The sequence below is a fragment of the Melopsittacus undulatus genome, chromosome 7 (genome assembly GCF_012275295.1).
Source record: "Melopsittacus undulatus isolate bMelUnd1 chromosome 7, bMelUnd1.mat.Z, whole genome shotgun sequence".
Classification (NCBI taxonomy): domain Eukaryota; kingdom Metazoa; phylum Chordata; class Aves; order Psittaciformes; family Psittaculidae; genus Melopsittacus; species Melopsittacus undulatus.
The window spans coordinates 50,467,580-50,482,969 of NC_047533.1; positions in this window are offsets into that span (position 1 = coordinate 50,467,580).

Genomic DNA, 15,390 nt, shown 5'->3' on the forward strand with positions numbered 1-15,390 from the left:
AGAAAGTAAAAAAAAGTAATGCCTAAGCCATTTACTTTATTCTTTTCCTATCTGAGCTGCTTTAGAGATGTTGTGCTGTCAGAAAGTAGAAAATAGATCAAGGGGAGAAAGAACAGCATTTCAGAATCTGTAGTTTCCTTTTTTTAAATATAAGTAAGTACAGACATAAATATAAAATAAATATGTGTTCTTCAATATATATTTGGGTGGCTTAGACATTTGAAAGTGTAGACATTTATTGGTTTGTTGCCAGTTAAATCTGGCTTTGTGCTGGCTTGTGTGAAACAAATTAGAGCTGTCAGCTTTGTTCTTATGGCTGAATTGCTTTAATCAAGAGCCACCATCACAACAAGAGCTCTTTTTCATCAGAACATCTGAGAGTGCCACTGTCAATTGCAAATTGAGTATGAATGAACTGCGTTCTCCCTTTTGGAAGAAGCCTCTTGACCACAACTGATGAGTCAGATGAGTGGGTCATTGCAAGGGAATGGCTGCATAAGCTCTTGTAAGGAAAAGACATAAATCTCCAAAGATCCCAGTCTGGCATCTGGCTTAGTCATTCCAACTACTTGATATCAAGAATTCTTGTGTAGTTTTGGAAATCAAATATCTTTACCAGTGGTACAAACCCAGTGAAAAGCATCATAACCTGTCTTTATTGTTCCCTGCAATAGTTATAGAGGCCTGAGAGAGTGAGTAAGAACGTACTTGATGATCATACTTGATGATACAGTATTGCTAGCTTTGAAAAATCCTGGAAGATTTCATTGTAGACCTATTTGTCTGTGAATTTGGGTATATTTATTTAGGGTAATACTGCGCTTTAGGAGAGTACAGTTTGGGAGAGCTGTCACTTGGTATCTTTTCAATCTATCATGGGGATACACAGGCTCACTCATTTTAATATATAGCCCTGTAACTGCTTTTTCCGTATCCTGTGTTCCTTTGCATATTACCTTGAAATGTGGCCAGCAGACTAGTGTATAATCTAGAGAAGAGGTTACATCCTAAATTAATCCTCAGTTAGATCATGGTAGTTATATCATCTTGCACACTGCCGTTAGGAGCTTCCCTGGCTGAACTGCAGCAAGAACTCCAACACTTAGGAAATAGGTGAGCAAGAAAAGCTGGTACAGTGCAGTAAGTGACTTAGCATCACAGATTCTGAGACTAAAAATGGTCAACTGTGTTAATCTTGCCTTCTGCCATCCAAAAGCTAGGTTGCTTAGGTTCTGACTCATTTACTTGCCTCTGTTTTACCTTGTATCAAAGCTGGGGGTTTGGCCCTGACAAGCATGAGCCATAACCCCCACTGTTGTAGGTGGGTCTAGAACATACTCCATCTCTTTGAAAACAAAATCGTACTTTCTAAGTATAGCATATAAGTCTACAATAACCTTTCATGAGGAGAAAAAAACTGACCTAAAGAGTGAGGTTGTTTTTAGCTAGATCTAGCTAACCTTTGCTAGAAGGTTAGCTTCAAAACAGTCAGTTACCACACTGACTGTTTTGAAGCTAACCTTTATTTCATATTGTATCTAATTCAAACGAAAAATAATTCATTGTTATCCAGCTGCATTATAGTTGTCATCTTGATAGACCCAAAGAGCCACTATTTGTCTTTGACATCAAATAATCCACAGTTCAGAATTAAAAACTTTTTTGTATTTGTGCATTTGTTTTGTTTTTATTTTCCTACAATTTTATATTATTTACTTATGAAAGAAGAGTACTAATATTTGTAAGTAAATAGAATTTTTTTTTGCATGTGGATAGTGTCCTTCAGATTCATTGGATAAAATTCCAGTCACAGGAAATTTTGCTAGGACTTTTTAATCCTTAATGAAAGCCAAATTGGTTTTGCTCTGAGGCAAATGTATGAAGGCAACAATCATGTACAAAAGAAATTAAATGATGACCAAATTATTCAGCTCTTTCCTTACCTCGGCAGAGATTTATCAATCTTTAATAGTTCCCCAGAGCCCAAGACCTTGTTCTTGTAAGTGTTCATGGTTTGCACTTTTGAGCCTGGGATAAAGTCCCTCATACTAAGCAGCAGTAAGCATCAGTCCTTCTTTATGATTACTCAATGGAGCAGAAGGACACAGCATGAACAAGATGTTTTGGAGAGACTGGAACCAGTAAAGCCTCATTTACTCTGTGGGTAAGGTTGGTCACTAAGTAAACTTAGTATAATAAGGAGCTTAGGCATGTATCAAGTTTTTCTGCTATTTTGGTATCCTTAATGGCCAGTGATTTTGAGGTCAAGCTGTTGTTCTTCCCCCTGTTAGGGCATTGACCATCTGTCCCCACAGAGCTGCCTAGGTCCTTTAAACTTGTGTCACTTCATTTATCCTTGAGACTTTTCATGTCTTGTCCTACTGAGCTGAAACTGGTCTGTAAGTTATAAACACACACATGCAAACACAGACAGACATGAACATGCACAGCACTCAATGTGTATGATGCCATAATTCTGATGAAGCTGTAAACAGGGATAACAAGGCAGGATGGTATGGACAGAGAAAAGATTGTAGCTGAGAAGTTCTGGGCTTAAACTGCAATCCTTGTCTGATTTTTGGTATTGGGCAGGAGATAGTCTAAATGTGTTTCAGTCTGCCTCATCACTACGTCACCATGATTTTATACACTCTCTCTTGTGTCTGCCCTGGGCAGGACTGACCAGCTAACACAGTGACATCTCCCTTTTGGTCTGAGCTGTGGTTGTACCTCTCTTGACAAAAGGCTTACATGGATTTTCTTTTTTCCAATGAAATCTCTCTCTGAACAGCATGTTCCCTGGCATGTGTACAGATGTCTGGATTTTGTCTTCAGTGCTCTCTATTACTGATATTGTCATACTTTAATTATAATTTTTATTTGGGAAAATGCCACACAAGATGGTCTCAGGAATTGCCCTGAAAGTTAGTAGGAAAAACACTTCTCCCGGGTAACATGAAAGAGAAGAACACACACATCCAGCTCTGTGTGGCTTAACATCAAAGACCTGGGAAATCATCAAAAGCCTTTTCCACCTTCTTTAGCCCTAGGGACACTTCCTGGGATGCTTGTGAGCTTTGGCAGAAGTTGTTAACATTTCCCTGAATGGTCTTCCTCATACTTGCCAAATTCTTTGGACTCTAGTAATATAATATCATTGTTTGCTATAAGTAAAATTTCTTGCCATCATCTCAGGTCTAAAGTTACAGGAAGCAAGGACTATAGCACTGCTTAAACACAGTAACTCCTGCTGTTTTCAGGGCTGTTTTTTCTGAACATTGTGAGTTTGTGTATTTTTTTTGCCTTAGATCTGCTTAGCTCTGGGAAAAGAAAAAAAAACAAAAACAAAACCACAACACAAAAACAATTTAAACTTGATTTACAAAAGTTATAATTCCATAATCTCTTGATATCCAGTTTAAGATAGTGTCCTGCTGTAGGTACAGAAAGAGTTCCAGGGGTCAGATGTGATAGCAGCTGTGACTGAAACCAATAAAAGCAGGATGAAGGATTTATCCACTGATAAGTTGCTTTCCTTCAAAATAAAATTATCCAAAACCTTTATCTGCTGGAACAAGGAATGGATTTCATAGGTGAGAGATTAACGAGTATTGTGCTATACTTCTAACAGGTTTGGGTCTCAGTACTTTTGCTACAGGTTCATTCAGATCTGCTTGTGGGTCACTATACAGAATTCAGTGATGCTGTGTAAGTTTCAGCAAGTAAACTGATGGAAGTGACACTGAAATTTATTGCTTGTCCTGTGATCTTCATCTGGTTTTAACCATTTCATTCCACTTAATACCTAAATTAACACATATCACTTCTTCTATCCTATGAAAAAGCTTTTTCTTTTGCCCAGAATTTTCCCCAACTTGACAATAACCAGATGAAGAGGTAGGCATTGACAGAAATGCTAATTTCAATGATTTAAAGACACTTTCATGCTTTTTTTTTTCCCCTTTATTGTTGCATTTATTTCAGCCTTCACCTCTGCAGTGTACTTTGAGTAATCACCAACTAGCAATTGTAGTTTGAGTAGAAATTCAGCTGATGAGCCAGTCTGTGTGCTCTCTCAAAATGAAGTACCACAGTACTCTGTTTCACAGAACAAAGCAATTGTGAGCTGAGCTGTGGGATCTGAGGACTGGAAGATATGAAGAAATAAGTGGTAGTTTGGGCACTGGGAGATAAGTTTGCATCACAAGTCAGTTAACACTTTATGATGCCATTGTGGTAGTTTTAACTATTGGTGAGAATTGCTTAAGTTAAGGAGAATGTTCCGTTTTCTAACTCCACAAGTCATTAATACCACATGTGGATCATTTATTCTTGTGAGTTTACCTCCCCTTTGTTTTTACATTGTTTGAATTTATGTGCCACTCATATGCCATCTATAGCGGTATATTTCCCCACTTCCCACTTTATTCAGTTCACTACCATTTGCATTGATCTGGGGACCAACACAGACCTGTTAAAATCATTGATCTAAATCTGTGTGTGTCTTTAGAAGAACAAAGCTTCAGTCCTAAGGAGTGATCAGAAACAAAGTATATGCATGACTAAGCAGTATTTCCAGACTACCTGAGCTCCAATGCAGTTATCAACTCACCATGAATTAATTGAGGAGTAGGAACCTCCTTGGCAGGTGTTTTGAAGTTATCCTAAAAGAAAAGAAAAGGAAGAAAAAAAGTCTAACATCAGGCGGTCTCCTATGCATCAGAAAGAAGAGATGAAAGGAAGCAAGGAGAGTGAACACATCTCTGCTTAAATGAGCAGTGCTAAAATAGGGTGATGACAATGACATGACCTATAGCTCTTTAGTAATGAGAACATCCTTCATGTGCAGTGTGTGTTTGCCTGTTCTGGGCTGAAGTCAAGCACTGCCTCAGTCATCTTTTTAATGCCCTGGCTACTGTACAGAATAGAGAGGCTGGGTAATGTGCAAAATGTTTGATTTCTGAAGTGACTACGCTTCAGGTAAGTACCACAGGATGATAATACATGAGTTTACCACATAGGGCTATTGATTGTTTTCTTTTTACATTCCCGCCTAATTAGCTTTTGTGATGTTCAGTCTATAAGAAGTTTCACATATAGGCTAGAAACTACATTTAAGAAATTTTGGGATGATAAAACAAAGTCTTATCAAAACTTCCAGCAGCTCTTTCCTGTTTTAAGGGATCTGACATAATGTTATGCCTGCTGGTGAGCTGCAATAGGAAAGCTCTCATTATCTGTGCTGAAGCAGGCATGGAGAAGTGCACTTTTAGTTTTTAATTTGTGCAAGTGTTACTGATGTCCTGTTCAGACTTTCACGTGGGTAAAAAGCTCCTTGTGCTGCTTCCCCTTGTTGCTTCAGCGTGTAGCAAAGACATAGGCACCATTTAGAAAGTTATCAGAATTTAGAAAGCCGCAAAGCAACAGACTTAATCATCCTACTGCAGTGTCACCATGGTGATTTTCATTTGCAACCAAACAAATAAGGCTAAATTTTGTGGTTAATTTTTTTAGCATGCTTGCCTGTATGGAATTTTCACAGTGCCACAAAACAAGCACTTGGACTACATGTTAAAGTACACTTATGAATGAGAATGTTTCTTGGCACTGAAGCCAACTAGGGGCCAGTAGGTAGGTCCAGCAAACTGTCCTAGCCTGCAGTACTGAGTGGCTTCATGCAAGCTCCCTGCTGTGATGGTCCCCTGGAACAAGAATAATTGCCAGTCAGGGCTCAGGACCTCTCCAATGAAGTGTTAATTACAGTTGGCTAAATTTGTGCTGGGGAATACTGTCCACAGTTTGCAAACAGTAACATGCCGGTGCAGTCTGAGGTGTATGACGTTGAAGCTGAGAAACATCTGAACTAGTTGACTGACTGCCCACTGGGTTTGCTCTATTTGGCATTCTGTGAGACACTTGTGTATTTGTTACTCTGGGTGTCATATGTGAACCTGCATGGACAAATCTGATTCTTAAATTCCGAGTATGCGCACTTCATTTGTAGTGAATAGTTAAGAGTTCAGTCAGTACAGCTACAGACCTTTTTGCCAATTGCATTTATTTTTGACATATTTTGTTCCTTTGTGTAATACTGTCATCAGCTTGCTACTTGTCTGCATTTATTGTTGCTGTTTTGTTGCTGATTTTATCCAGTGATGCAGTTGGTACCTGATATTTGGGAGAACTGAACAATCTGAGCCTAAATTTTAAAATGAAGACCAGCCATTCCAATAAAAAATAGGAGAAGACAGAGAAGAAATAACAGGTCTCCATAGAAAGTTGTAAGCTCCTTCAGGGCTATCTGCAGTAAGTACAGCTTCCTCCATAGCACTTACAAAACACAGCTGTTAAAATAAATCATCCCTTGGGTTTTTCGTTTGCCCATTATACAGCAACCAGTCTCCCACTTTGTCTCTTCTTTGTACTTAGGGCTTTCATGGCTTATTACAGTTTTTCTCCATTTGTACAGACATTGCCAAATATGCCTATAGAGACAGTAATTGCATTTTTAATTCATTTTAGTAATGCCACTTATTTTTGCAAACCCTTGTGCAGTCACCACACACCGGCTTTTCCCTGAAAAGCAGGCTATTTATTTTATACGTGCATTATGTGGAAGAATATGACACAGCGCATGACGGGTTTAGACTTTAATAGTCAGAGATCTCTATAAATAAAAAGCCCTTGCAAGTAATGTTGAAGATCATTGCTTATCCTGCCAAGTAAAAGGCCAAACTGTGATGAACGCTATTTACAAGACAATAAGATCAGGAGACAGGTCTTTATTAAAGCCTCTACTAACAGCTTTTCAGGCTTTTATCAGATCCTTGATCTTTCTCACTAAGTTTTGATGTAGGCTACAACAGGTTTCACATGAAAAGGATTTTTGACCTTTCCATGCGTTAAATAATAACCACAGAATATTTAATCATAGATAACTTGGAACTATTAATGCATGTCAATTCAAACACTGTAGCTCCCTGCTAACACTTTTATAAGCAGTTTATTCCCCTGTGTCTATTTTATATTTTAAAAAAAAATAGACCCTCCTGCAAAAAAAAAAAAAAAACAACCCAAAGCCAGCTCAGTACCTTACAAACACAACAGAGGTAGATTTTAAGAGTGGTTTAAGCAGGGTATTTCTTTAAACTGAAGTTGTATGTCATGCAGATGTCTAAGAAACCTCTGGACATCAAAGTGTTTCTGTATGTGTTCTTGACACATAGGGAGAAAGATCTGAAACAAGTTTATTCTATTTATTCTGTACCATTAGTACAAGAAACTAATTACAGAAAACTAATAGGAAGCATCAGTCTTCACTTTTCTCAGAAGTGAGAGATGTGAGTAGGTGTACTGCTCCCTAGAAGAGAAAGGGTGATGGTAGCTTACTTATTTTATGAATCGACCTAGAGGTGGAACAAAAGTGTTCATTTAACTACCTGTCAAACCACTAGCATACCACTTGCTGAAACAGATCCAAAAATGTTCTTTCTAACAGGCACCATCACAGAGAGATTCCAGCTCCAATGAGTCACCGTAACAGACACACAAATACATTTTCTAAAGCACTGTTCTGTTAACTGGGGTATGGTGCCATTCTTAGCAACTTGTAGAAGTGCAATTATTAGAAATATCCAGCCATAGAAGTGTGGTTGGTTATGAGAAAGGATAATGTAAGATTTCAGCATTGTTTAAAAACTGTAAAGCTCTGTTTAGCTTGGACATAGGTCTCATAACAAGGACCAATAGCAGGGCTTATGGTGGTGGAAATGTTATTTTTGGTTCTAACTAGAAATTTTCTTCTCTGCTATGTTGCAGTCTTTTTACGAATATATTTCCAAACCGATTTCACAGAGCTCTATTTAACTGCCAGACATAGATGTGAAGAAGGCAGCAAAATAAAGACAAAATCTCAAATGAAGAATTAAATACAGAGCTCAGGAAACCTTTGGCTTCTTAGATTCAGTCTGGGATTCATTTGTTTCAATCTTGGGGTCTGTGGATGAAAGCCAGCATAGTGTGCAGATATCATTTTTATTGTCCCCTGCTGGAAAACTCTCTCTGTTGGGCCTTTTGCTTTCTTCTGTGGCATGCAGAGAAACACAACAAAACTGGGAGATCCTCAGTGCTGAGCTGGCAACTGAAGAAAGCTGAAATCGAATTTGTGGCAAGATCCTATCACTTCCTAATTCCATTTAGGCCAGAACTGTTGATGCAATGGCCTATCTTGAGGTCCTTTTGAGCTCCCAGTTTTTGATTAAATAAATAAGGAAGTATGATAACAAATAAAAGTAGTAATAGGAGAGAAACCAACAACCCTGAGTTCACAAAAGGGTAGCAAGATTTCCATGTAATATAGTACAGGATGAAAACTGCAAGCTGAGCTTGAACTTTTGAACAGAGTTTTGAAAAAGCCCCAGCTTAATATATTGTGGATACAAAATTCACCAGTGGAGTAAATGAACATAGTCCCTGTGTTCTCAGCTGAGCTGCAGCAATATGTTATATTTCGGTTTAGCATATTCCCACAGTGCTGTTTTGCATACTATCTATCCATATAAACTGTCGTAGAGTACATTAAAAGAAGTATTTGTTCTTTCAGTTTCTTAGTGGTTTACATCCTCTTTGCATGTGTAGAAAGATGGAAAGGCAGGTTATCATCAGGTCTGTATGAATGGGAGGATGGACTTCAGCTCTGTTGCACTGAGACTTGTCTGAAGGAGTTACACTTAGCTTTTTTCCAACTATCATGGTCTGTAGTTAATGAATCTCATCTGGGAAGCAGCTCAACATGTGAGTTTGAAACAGTGTTCTAATTCACCGCATTGAAAATCAGCTAAGTCATATGCACGTTTGTAAGGGCTTGCTAGGTGCTGGGATTCTACATTGCAGACATCTCAGGTACTAATTAAATCTTACTGTTGCTTGATGAGCTCTATACTTTTGTACTGTGAGAATTCTTTTCATTGTGTCAAAACATAATCCATTAATCTTTCCAGTGCAAGTGTATTCATTAGTAAGAAAAAAAAATCATAGGAAATCTGAGGAGCACAGATTCCCTTTCATCTTAAACTAAGTAGGTGTTGTCTCGAAAGTTTGAAATAGCTCAATTGACTTGTCACTGCCAACACTGGCTTTTGATAGATGGTATTGACTGTTGGGGTTGAAGAGAAAATAGGTGAACCAGGGTGCCATTTTTGTGCTTTCTGACTTGTCAGTTATTTCATAATAAATAGGATGATCAAATGAGAGATCATTTGGTGGCAACCAGTCAAGCAACAAGTAATAAGCCCTTGAGAAAGCCATCAGGAGGAACTTAATACTTGTGAGTACTTTGTCCAGCATCAGGGGTGAATTAATACAAATGCTGGCACAGCATACTGGATACTGTGGCATCGTTTTTTACAGATAAGCTCTCTAAGAGAAACTTATCAAATCATGTCAATCTCCCTAGGCTGAAAATGTTGAGATAATTCAGTGTATCTGTACAAGCTCATCTTCCCAACCAACCCCGGTACCACTGGGAGGAGTAATTAAATAAGACTTTTATTTTCTTCTGTCCTAAAAGAAAATAATTGTTTTGTCTTTTATATGACTTACTGATTTAGGTTTGCTGAGTACGTCTTTCTTTCAGTAACCTAACAATTCACATACACAGATCATATGCAGGGAAACTTGGCAGACCTGGATAAACATCCACAAATCTCCTTCTTTTAATTATTTTATTTTTTAACAAGTTGTTCATAGCAACTTTGGCACACTTCTGCCAGGAACTTTAAGCATTAAAAACAACCTGTGTTTTGGAGAATATTTTTGATATTCACTGATATAATTTGACATATCAAAGGATACCGTAAACTTTTATTCCTGTCAAAAGCATATTTTCTTCTAGCAGACTGCTTTTGAAATGCTGCTCTAGATATGCGTGCAGGAGAGCTTTCCAACAGAAAACAAAAACGCCTGAAAAGATTTGACCTAAAAAAGAAACACCTTCACTGCTAAGATCTGCCTGGCTTTTAGCCAGCAGTGCAGTGCTCTTGTAAAGAAATGGGGTCTGGCTATCACTTGTGTGAGAGGGGGCAGCACTGCCTGGCACGTGGGAGAGCTGGGGCTGGGATTCATCGTGCTCTCCCTGTAGGCAGAGCTCTGCTGGCCTTCTGGGAGGAAAAACAAGGAATATGCAGGATACAGTACTTCAGCTCTGCTGCTTACAGCTCTCGGTATGGCATCCAGCAAACTGCTTGGCTGTGCAGGGGAATGGGGAAAGAGAAGATGAATGTGTCCTGACAAAGTAGTGTTGTTTTGGCAGCGTGCAGCCTGTAGGTTCCCAGATGCTCAGAAGCAACTTCCTGCACCCCTGCTGAATGGCTGTGCTTCTCAGCTGCTCTATATTGACTTATAGCTACAGAATGCCATCTTCTCCTAGATCCCAAATTGTAGGGATGCTGACTCTCAGATTGGAAGTCATGCTAATTATCTTACCAATAAACCTTTTGAAAATGGGACTGTAAGTCAAACGTGATCCTTTCTTTCTTTTTTGCCTTTTTTTTTTGTTTAGAAAAGCATCTGCGTGAGAATACATGTTAAGTTGGCCATTTAGATATTCATTAGCTAATACCGTTAAGCTGCTAAATGCTGAGATGGAAACAGCAGTGGTATAACAATGTTCTGATAATGCAATATCAGTGACCAGCAAAAAATATAGGGAGTTTTTAGTGTACAAGCGACATGGAGTTGCTATGAAAAACAACTTGGTTTCCAGGCTGTCTCATCTCAATAAATGGTGCACTACACAGTTTTTCTTTTTGGTTTTTCCTTTTGACTGGGAGCGCACCAGCTCCAGTGACAGCTACATGGGTGGAAAATAACACTCAGAGCAGGTTCATTTAAAAATTCAGATCAATATCAACAGTAAATCTATACATTAGTCTCTTGGCCCTAGTTATTACCCAGTTATGCACTGAAGGCAGGGCCCTGGAAGTAGGTTTTGGCAGGTATGTAACTGTCTTGGTCTTTTTTCATGTTTATCTGTTTATTGCTAGAGTACACAAAAGGATACTGTTAATGTGCTGCTGTGCCATGTAGTCTCAGCCCAGCACAGGTAGAGCTGCTCTAAAAATCAGGATGTGGGTTACAGGTCTAAGGCGATCCCAGTCTGGGGTAAGGCTTGAATAACAGGGACTGTAGATGCTAGGAGTAGGTATTAGTCTTGTGCGGGCTGAGGGGGCTTATTTTAAAGCATTTATTTTTTTGCAAATACAAATATTGCACTAGATGAAAGCTGTAGATTCTCACCTCCACTCTAGGTGGGCAAAGGTGATGAAATGCTTGTGCACCATGCAAAGAGATACTGAGCACTGCAGAGCTTTCATAGGCTGTGGCTACATGGAAAGGAATTGCACTCCATGTCATACCTTACACTTTGTCGGCTGAACAGGTGGAAATTGCAATTTTTTACTAATTTATCAACAGTATGCCTGATCATGAACCATTATATCCTGTGAGACACTGGCTATTGACTCCCACCTTGGAATGGTCAGAAAAATACACAGTTTGAAGCTGGTCATTGAGTTATATTATTTCTTGATCCTTGCAGTATTGAGTTTAATTGTAGTGTAACTGTGATGATATTTAGAAAATATGTCTGGTGAGCACAACAGGTAATTTAAGAGCAGACACATGCTTACTGCTGTATTATACAAACCATAACCTCAGGCTCCAGAATACTTTGTACAGTATTCAGGGCTTCATTAATCCCTTCAGCCATAAGATCTTGCCTACATTTCAGTGATCAGGACCAGAACATAAGTGACTAGCCAGAAAGCTTTACTAATGTGTTGTGATTAAACAACACAGTGAAACTTGCCAACACGATGCCAGTCTGTAAGTGCATTTGTAAGTAGCATCCATTTAGTGATGCAGCGTCTTCAAGAAATCTAAAGTTATTTTCTTTTTCTGTAGCACACTGGGATTCCAACAAAAGAAGTCATTAAACATCTCACATAATTCTGCAAGCTGAAAATAAAAATGTCTCATTTAGACCACTGCAAAGTATTTCAATTCCTAACTTTTTCCTTCACATTTCATTCTCTCTCAAGAATGTTCATGTCCTTTTCATTATCCTTACAAGTTTTCATCTTGAAAATGTAAGACCAGGATGGTTTACCAGTTTCAGCTTCTTTCTCCAAACAGAAGTTTAAAGTCATGAAATTCATCAAAAGATACGGGATCTGCAAACTTCTCAGTTCCAATAAATAGACCTTCTTTTCAGTACAAAAACTTTAAATAGCTTTTTACCAACTCTCCTAATGTTTCTTGCATGCACTGAATTCTGTTGGTATGACTTTTGATTTGCTGTCATTAAAATGAGATTCAAATTGAAGTGGAAGAATCATCAGTTTTAGGAATGCTGCAGTTTCACAGGTACTTTATGTACCGTGTCTTTTTTTGAATTCATACTTTATTATGTTAGGATGTTTGAAGGCCCATCTTTTTTACCAGTACCTGTTTGTTGGGGCACAGAAGCAATGCAAATAAGCTTGTGAAAGAGCCATGATTTAGTACCTAGAATCAGCAGTAAAAATGAAAACAGTCCTTGGATTTGCATTGTAGCGATGCTTTCCTGTGCCTGAATGATATTGACTGTTGTTCTTATTGGAGAGGAAATAAGTATGTGGTCGGAGCTACTCAGACAACTATTCATCATTCTCTCAGGCGACAGAAAGAATCCACATGCCAGAATGCAGAATCCAGTGGCAGCTACAGTTGAAGAAAATCAGAAAGCCTGTGTTAGAAAACTCACAGGCTAATCAGTCAAATTTCCAGGCATGATGCACTTCTTCAGAAGCATTGCTTTAGGACATAACTCAATTCTCAAAACACCACAGTCTGCAACTTAATTCAAGCATTTAGGAGAAAATGAGGGTCTTTAAAATATACATTTCTTTCTTTATTGCTTTCTAGTGAAGCTTTGGTGGAGTACTGTAGTGAATAATGATAACATTCGTTCTTAAAATCTGATGCTGGCTCAATCGTTACAGCAAAATAGGATGAGGAGCCCTGCTGTGAAAGGCGATGAGACACCATTAATAAACATCATTTTTTACAAGGTAAGAGTGAATATTGTTGCTTGGTAAACTCACTATTAATATCTGTAAAGGTAAACAACTATTGTGTGGTTACTTTAATTTGCTGAGAAACATGTAGGTTTGTAACCACTGACTTAAATCAGCCTGCTGGTACAAAACAATAGGTTAAAACCTATGTCACTGAATTTGTTGCCCTAATTAAGAGTCAATGGGAAAAATTGACTATAAGAAATAAAGAAAATAGGTGCAGACTGCCAGATTGAGTTTTAAGGGTATCTAGACTGTAAATCTTACACAGTAGGCTCAGAGAATCACAATAGGCCCTCAGGGTGCAGATAAGATAGAAATCATGCTAAACTATATTCAGGCTGTACTTTGATTTACATCCTCTTGGCACCACATAGAACATGCTCACTCTTATCTTAACCTAGCATACCTATATTTATCCCCAAATAGAGACAAATACAGAAAAGGATAAGCAAACACAGCTCTTGGACAAATGCCTTCTACCTTGACCATGAAAAGTAGAGTAACTGGGCTCAGATTAGCACCTATGTTACAGAGTATGCTTTCTGTTATGTTGGCTCAACCTCTCATTGATTTTTAGTAGACTTTCATTATTTGAATTCTCTAATGAGAAACACTGTTTCTACAAGATACTGCCAAAATTAAAACTATAAAAGAAAGTAACTATTAAACTATCACATTCTTAACTGGATTTGAAAACACTGTAAGATACTTGTCATTGCTAGTTTTAATACATTATTAAAAGCTTCATATTCTTATTATAATGACTATAGGAAATGTGGAACCTAATCTAAGTCAATAAAACCAGGAAAAACAAAAGCTTTATCAAGAAAAATGAAAGCACTGCTTGGAAACAAAAGCTAATTAAAAAATTCTTAAAAATGCCCTAGAGAGAGACAAATGTACTGATAGTAGTCACAGTCTGTTTAATATTGGCAAGTATGTCTAACATGACAGCACATTCAAACCAACCTTCGCCTGTACAATCCAGCATCTGGCATGGGTATAATGATAAGACTTCATAATATTTATTGAAAAACTTATGCCTATTAAACTACATATAAAAGCATGTCATCTTGAAGCATTACCGTTCTTTCCATTTATCGATAAAGATCTCACAAGTTTTTTAATTTGTTGCTTTCATATGTTTAATCTCATATTAATTTGTGAGAGTATTTAAGTGATACAGAATTAATGAGGTTTATGCCTGTAAAGAAACACAGGAGATTTCTTGTTCCTCCTTGAAAAAAAGAGTTGAAAATACCTGTGTTAGTGTGAATAGCTAATACTGTTAAAACTAAAAGAGATTTTTTTTTTAATTCATACTTTAGGATTTCTCTAGCAATTTCTGCTTTCATTTTTCCTTATTCACTGGTCTAAAAATGGTATCATCCTCCACCTCTTTTCTAGACAATATACAAAATCACCATATGGGACTATATGAAATATATTAACATAAAACCTCATAGCTTAGTATCTCCATGATTTCATATCCAAATATGGAACAGAAGAGGTAATACATTTTTCCATCTCTAGCCTCCATTGCTGGATGGGTAGATGTAGTAGAGTGCCATACTTTGTGTCTCTAACAGAACATGTTTTCCTTTGCCAAAATACCACCCACGAGTTACCTGCAGCCACTGTGGCAAAACTGAGTGTCTACAGTTCTTGTCATTTCCTTTCTGCAGAAAAAGAAATCCTTTTTAAAAAAGTTAACATTTTCTATGGTTTATGTAGGGCTTCCCCCACAATGATATAGCATGTCAAATCGTATTAACTCATGCTTCATATACGTGTAACTCTGGTGAGGCCAGTGATTTAAAGGCATACAGCTTTTCTGCCCAGTAAATACCACAGTTGAGGCCCTGAGTACACTAATAAGCCTTAATGGCCCTAACCAGTATCACCTGGGTCTCCTCGTACCCACAGACCCTGAGATTTTCTTAAGCTCATCTGGAGCTGTTACTTTCCTTCTGGGCTGTACCCTGTTTGTGCTGGTTCACTCCTTGAGCCAGAGCTCATCCTGTAACCTGGCTTTCTGTCTTGACTGCAGATTTGCTTTATCACTTTGATACTGCCTTATAATCTGGGCTCTCACTGGACCTGGCCACCACCCCCAGGGCTGTGCTGTTTGCCTTGCTTAGGTACTGTGTGGTACATATGTGGCTGAAGCAGCCTGTGCCCTGCTGGATGTGGGTTACCCTTCTCCTTAGGGTGCAGGGCTGTTCTGGCTGCTCCCTGACGTGCTCACTGGGACAGTTTCCCTCAGAAAAAG